Source organism: Fragaria vesca, linkage group LG2 (assembly GCF_000184155.1).
Source record: "Fragaria vesca subsp. vesca linkage group LG2, FraVesHawaii_1.0, whole genome shotgun sequence".
In the NCBI taxonomy this organism is placed as follows: Eukaryota; Viridiplantae; Streptophyta; class Magnoliopsida; order Rosales; family Rosaceae; genus Fragaria; species Fragaria vesca.
Window position 1 is genome coordinate 10,578,156 of NC_020492.1, and position 6,522 is coordinate 10,584,677.

Sequence of the window (6,522 nt, forward strand, 5' to 3'; positions counted from 1 at the left end):
GATGCCTAGGTTTGCTTAGGAGTAAGAGTTTTACCCCACTTTCTCTGAACATCGTCCAAATCCTCATGAAAGTGTTTCTCATAACACACATGAGATCTTATGACTGCTCTTAATTGGTTGGTTTTGAATTGCGAAAGCTAGACATAGATTTCGTTGGGTGAGTTTGAGATTTTGAATGAGGATTTTTTTTTTCTTCTTAATTTCAATTGAAATTGCTGTACCCAATTCCTATACTTAAATATAGGAATCAATTTTTTCTTCCTTTGAGCATGAGATTGGGAATAAGCTTACCCTTCATGGATGGAAAGACCGAGAGAGATTATGGGTCTTTGTTTTGAGATGGGTTTTTGAGTTCATCATATCTCTGAATCAATTCCTCCATCACATTCATCCCTTCAATCACAGATTGTGATGGCTCTGTGTGTTCTCTTTTCGTTTTTTTTCCTTTGAACAATTTGAACAGAAAAATTTGTGGAAAGTCGCTCGACTGTCTAACCGTCTCACGATCAGATAAGGTGAAAGATGATCTGATTTTGGCCAATAATGACATCGATTTGGTTTCAAGGTCAATGGTTTCAAGGTCAGAGTGTTGATCGACAAGAAACTGGGTTTCTGATGAAGCCTTAGATGAATTTCAATTTTTGATGAATCTGGGTAACATCAGAGAGTAGGAGAAAAAAACATGAGATAAAAGATAAAATTACCCTTCAGTTCTCAGTTTTTTTAACGGAGGTAACGGCTCCATATACCAATATTCAGTCAGGGTAAGAACATGAGATACCGTTTTGAAGTTTTTCAAAGTTGAGATACCAAAATTTAGCTTCTAAAAAAGGTCGGATACTGTTCGGACTTTTTTTTCCTATTATATTCAAACTCCAAATCTCCAATAACATCAATCGGCTAGAATTTGAAGAAAACAAAAATATTGAACATACATAATTTTTTCAAAGTTAAGAAACTAGTAGAAGTACAATAGCATAAAAATTAGTTTTTAGTCTGCAAGATAAAAACTAAAGTTGATAAAAAAAAAAAATCGGTAAATAGTACATGTGATTATGACAGTAATCGAAATTTAGGTGATGAATTTTGAAAAAGATGTTTTTAATTTCTTTTCTTTGATGCGTAGTAATAGTGGAGAAGAGTTAGGTTTTAGGGAAGAGACAATTTTTTTTTCCTTAATAATTGATGGATGTTTTTGTAATTAAACATATCTATAAAATCTGATATGAAATATAAAATAATAGGGTGTATATTAAGAGATTAAATGTGTGTATTTAAAATTTCTCATATTGTTTGTGTTTCATGTAGTTGAAAGTATAATTCCATTGCAAATCAAATTGGATCACAAAATGAAATTGAAGAAAGAGTTGTAGCCTTCCGAACTGGGTGTACGTCAATCCTTTAATTAACAGTAGAAAGAGGATATAGTACACAATAACCTACTAGTATAGGGCATGTGAAAATCGAGTTAATTTTAACTTACTACTAGGAGCCCCATAAACCATAGAACCTCCATTAAGTAAAAGCGCCTATATTTTATATTTTTTTTATTAATTAAGGACAAACCCAATTACAGAGCTTGTAAAAATAAGGCTAAAAAGTAAACCAACAAAGAGCATAAGTCTCCAACTCGATTAAACTAGAAAAAGTAAAAGAAGACATACAACTCACTAATCTATGAACCGAAGGCCTTATATCTAGGAAAAAAAAAAAAAATTGAAACAATACTACAAATACTACCACACACCACCAATGATTGCTAACATTGTTGTCGCCTTCCATGCCAACAACAGTGAGGTAGTGACCCAAAGGCAGTGATGCCCGAATACCTAATGCCAAACGAATCCCAATGCACAAATCTATGGAAACCCACACCATAGAGGGATAGCTCTCTCAAAACGATATCATACAATCCACCATCCAAACCCAAGCCATGAAGGAGCTAAGGCTAATGAGAGAAGACCGAGAACCATAACCAAAGAAAATCGAGGGTGATGAATCCTCGTGTGAGCACCCATAATCTAAAAAGTAAGTGCGAGATTGCACTTTGAGCTTGCAACCACTCAAGCTCTCTTGAAGGTTTGCAATGATAGTTGACATGTAGTTTTGGAGTTAGGAGACCAAAAATTTGAAGAAAAAAAATGATGGGGTTGATTAACATTGTTAGGAACCGAGTCCTCCTGAGCTGCTAGTATAATCCACAGAGGGATGAAAATGCATTATATGGGTGAATTGAGCTCGTAACCATGGAATAAATAACATCAGTAAAGAAAAACTCATTTTAGCATAGTTACCTCAGCAAGGCCCGAAACCCAAACCTAGGCCCCCAAGAAACTAAGGCTACATCTCATATGGGCATAGCAAGCCCAAATACCCTTGCTTGTAATGGAGAAACCCAGACCCATGTAACCATGTTGCAGCACCTGTACATAGCGTAGGGTTACGGAGCCCACCCAGCAAACCCGATCGTCATTCTCCCACCCCAACCGAACCACCACATCGGAGCCGCCTTGCCACCGCCGTCCCCGATGCCGCAACTGCAAAATAGGGCTCCCGCTTCCAGCACTGGACCACCCTGCCAACCGAAAGCCACCCAGCCTTCCTCAGAAAGATCCAAGTCTGCATCTGGAGATCTTATTGTGGTTAGCGCCCTAGGATCTTTTCTGGTCTTTACTGGTACTTTACGACTTAAGCAAAGTAGATAGATGACCTTGAAGATAGAAAAACAGCACACACAATTTTATAGTGGTTCAGCCAAAACCCTAGCCTACGTCCACTTATGTAATCTCTCTTGAGAGATCACTAGCACTATGGAGAATAACAACCTGATTACAAGTACTTATTGAAATCCCTATGCTAATCCCCAACTCCCTGCTAGATCTCTCTATCACCCTTAGCTCTCGGTTTTCTGTGCTCTCTATCTTAACCTTAGAAAACCCCCTGCAACTCCTATTTCTAGTGAATAGGGGCTGCTGATACAATAAGGTTTTAGGACTCCTAAACCTAGTAGACAAAATCCTAACAGATCTTGAAAGATTACTTTCCTAGAACTTATAGAAAAAACCTCTTTCCTTTCTGGACTTGGATTTGCTTACTGAATCCTAACTTCCAAATCATATCACCGAGCCAAAACACAACAATCTCCACCTTGGTGAGTTGATACCAAATGATTGTTGCACCCTTCAGGATATCTTGAATCTTCTTGAAGTAACCCTGAACAAACCTCCAAGAACCTTCACCTTGGCAAGACTCCTCTTGCCTTAACGCACCTCAAGTGAGGAGGCGCTCCACCACAACTCAGCAACCTGTGACACTGAGGAAGTCCAAGCAATGCTTGAACTTCTCCCTGGCAATGGTCCTGGTAAAACAATCTGAAACATTCTCCCTTGAATGTGCTTCTTCCTCAGTTGTTATCTTCCCTGAGCTGACCCAACCTTCGCTGCAATGACCACAAACATCAACATGTTCACTCTCTGCTTGAAACACTTGATTCCTTGTCAAATTGATGACACCATTCTTCACCACAGCTTCTTGTTGAATCTCAAACTCACTTATTAACCCATTAAGCCATAACGCCTCTACGGAAGCTTCTGTTACTGCCATGCAATCTACTTCAGTGGTAGACAATATCTCAGCTGATTCCATAGTTGTTCTACAACTTCCTGAACCTTTGTTGCAAGTAAATACATTACTTGTTGCAGATCTTCCTTTGTCTAAGTCTCCTGCCAAATCCGACCTCTCATGACCAGTAATGCATGTTTGTTCTTGTTGTCTTTCAAACAGAAATTCATGCTCCTTTGTGTTTCTCAAGTAATACAGAATCCACGTCGCTGCTTGCCAGTATCGTCTACCCGGATTCACCACATACTTTGACACAATGCTCAATCCTTGAGTTAAACCAGGTCTTTTGAAGATTCTAGCCATAAGACATCCCACTACTCTTGCATAAGACACACATCTCATCTAACTCAACTGTAGATGATCCCCCCTGCACACTAAACTGAAAGTGTGCTACTAGTGGAGTAGACATGGGTTCAGTCAACAGCCATAATTTTCCGGCTTCTCTGTCCCTCCTTACCTTCACTTCTAGGATCTGTTGTGCAGCTTCTAGACCCTTCATGTCAAATTCCCTCCTTAGTTATGTCTTTAACTTTGGAATTCTAGACACATCCTGACATGTAGTTAACACGTCACCTGATAGTAAAATCACGCTATCCTTGAACACATGATAATAAGCGCATCTATCTGCTGGTGAGATTTTGTCATAATTGACCTTTTCTTTATACGCATACTCCTTAGCCAATACCCGAGCTTTGCAACTCATGACTTCCTTATCATGCATATCTTCCCTTTTCCTATAAACCCATTTACAGCCAACTAGATTTCCTTCTTTGGGTTTAGGAACCGACTCCTGAACCAAGTCCTTTGGTATGGACTTCTTCTGTTCTAACATAGCTCCCATCCAACTTTCCCGTATATATTTTGCTATAGCTTCTTGATACGTGGTTGGATCTCCTGGACTGAAACTTAGAGCATACTTGTCCAATGCTATGCTTCTCTGGAACTCCTGCTCAAGCGACTGACGAACTGAGTCGTAGGTTCGCAGTGCTAATTGCTCCACCTGAGCTTGTATTAGTGACTGTTGTTGCCGCTCTAAGACTTCTACCTCAATAACCCCTTTATCATGCTTCACCTGCTCAATTTGCTCCACCTGAGCTGGAGTCTCTTCCATGATCTCTTTGGTTAGAGGAACTTCTGTTGCTTTATCTACAACACCAACATCAGTCTTCATCTTCACCTCACTTGTCTTTACTTCATTAAACGGCATAGTCTTATCATCAATAACATATCTACTTAGAACCTTTTTCTTGCTGATAATATTCCATAACTTGTAGCCCTTTACTCCTTTCTTAATAGCCAGAAAATTTGGCTTGAGTTTGGTTTGCTTATTGCTCGAAATATGAGCATACGCACTGCTACCAAACATCCTTAAGTTAGAATACCCAGCTGGTTCTCTTGACCATACCTCCTCTGCACACTTGAAGTCCAAGACCTTTGATGGTGACCGATTAACCAAATAACACGCATGGTTAACTGCTTCTTTCCAAAACGTGTCTGGTAACCCAGCATGCAGCGGCATGCCTCTTTCTTTCTCAAAAAAAGTTTTCTTCATCCTTCTAGCAGCCCCGTTTTCCTGGAGATTATCCTTCACCGTGATGCACCTTGTGATTTCATCCTTGTAAAACTGTAAGAACCCTTTCATTCTATATTCACTGCCACCGTTGCTTCTCAAATACATGATTTTTCTGCCTTCTAGATTTCCTACTTTATTTTTCCCTTTCTTGACCTTGAAGAGAACCTCAGATTTCTCCTTCATAAAGTAGGCCCAAATCTTCCTTGAAAAATCATCTAGAAAAGTAACAAAGTACTTGAAGCCTCCCATACGCCTTACTTGTGTTGCGCTCCATACTTCTGAGTGAATATAATCCAGCAATCGTTTGCTTTTGTTCTCACAATCTACCAACTTGAATGCCACCTTCTGCTTCCCAAGAGCATCATCCTTGTAGAAGTTCAGTTTGCAAACACCAACACCTTCTGCCTTACTTTCCTTGTAGAGTTCCTGCATTCCTCTTTGACTCATGCGCCGTAGGCCTTGCTGCCATTGCTCAGTCTTGTCATTTACCTCAGCAGACATTGCAACTCCACCTATTATGGTAGTCCCTTGAAGCTTGTACACGTTGTTAGGTTGAATGTCGCCCTTCATCACAACAAGTGATCCCTTGATAACTTTTAGTCTTCCTTCTTTAGAGCATACCTATAACCGGCCTTGTCCAAAGTACCCAAAGATATCAAGTTCTTCCTTAACTTAGGAATATATCTGACATTCTCCAGCTTTCTAACAACTCCGTCATGCATTCTGATTTTCACTAATCCAATACCTAGGATCCTACACGATGAGTCATCTCCCCTGAAAACTTCTCCGCTGCTACTCTCCTCAAATGTGTCAAACCATTCTCGAATTGCACACATGTGGAATGTACAACCGGTATCCAAAATCCAATCTCTGAAAGCGTTGGAGCTGGACATTACCACAAGAAGTTCACAATCAGCTTCATCTTTTCTGATGACTATGTTGGCTATGCTTGAACTCCCTGCCGTCACCTGTGTTTCCATCCTCCCTTCTTTGCAGTTTCTTTTCAAGTGGTCTGTAGCACCACATTTGAAGCAACCTTCCTTGTACTTCTTCTTGGATTTTGTTGTACCCTTGTTACCAGATTTATCCTCTTTACTTGTCAACTGACTTGTCTCCTTGCCCTTGACTTGAAGGCCTCCTTGAGAGCTCTCGGTCTCGCTACTCATCTTAATATAAGATCGAATAGCTTCGGTAATCTCATCGTACTTGAGAGAATCCTTACCGGAAACAAGTGTGGTGATGAACTGCTCGTATGAAGCTGGTAAAGATGTTAGCAGCATAAGTGCTTTATCCTCTTCTTCATATTGCACATCCACCTCTGATAAATT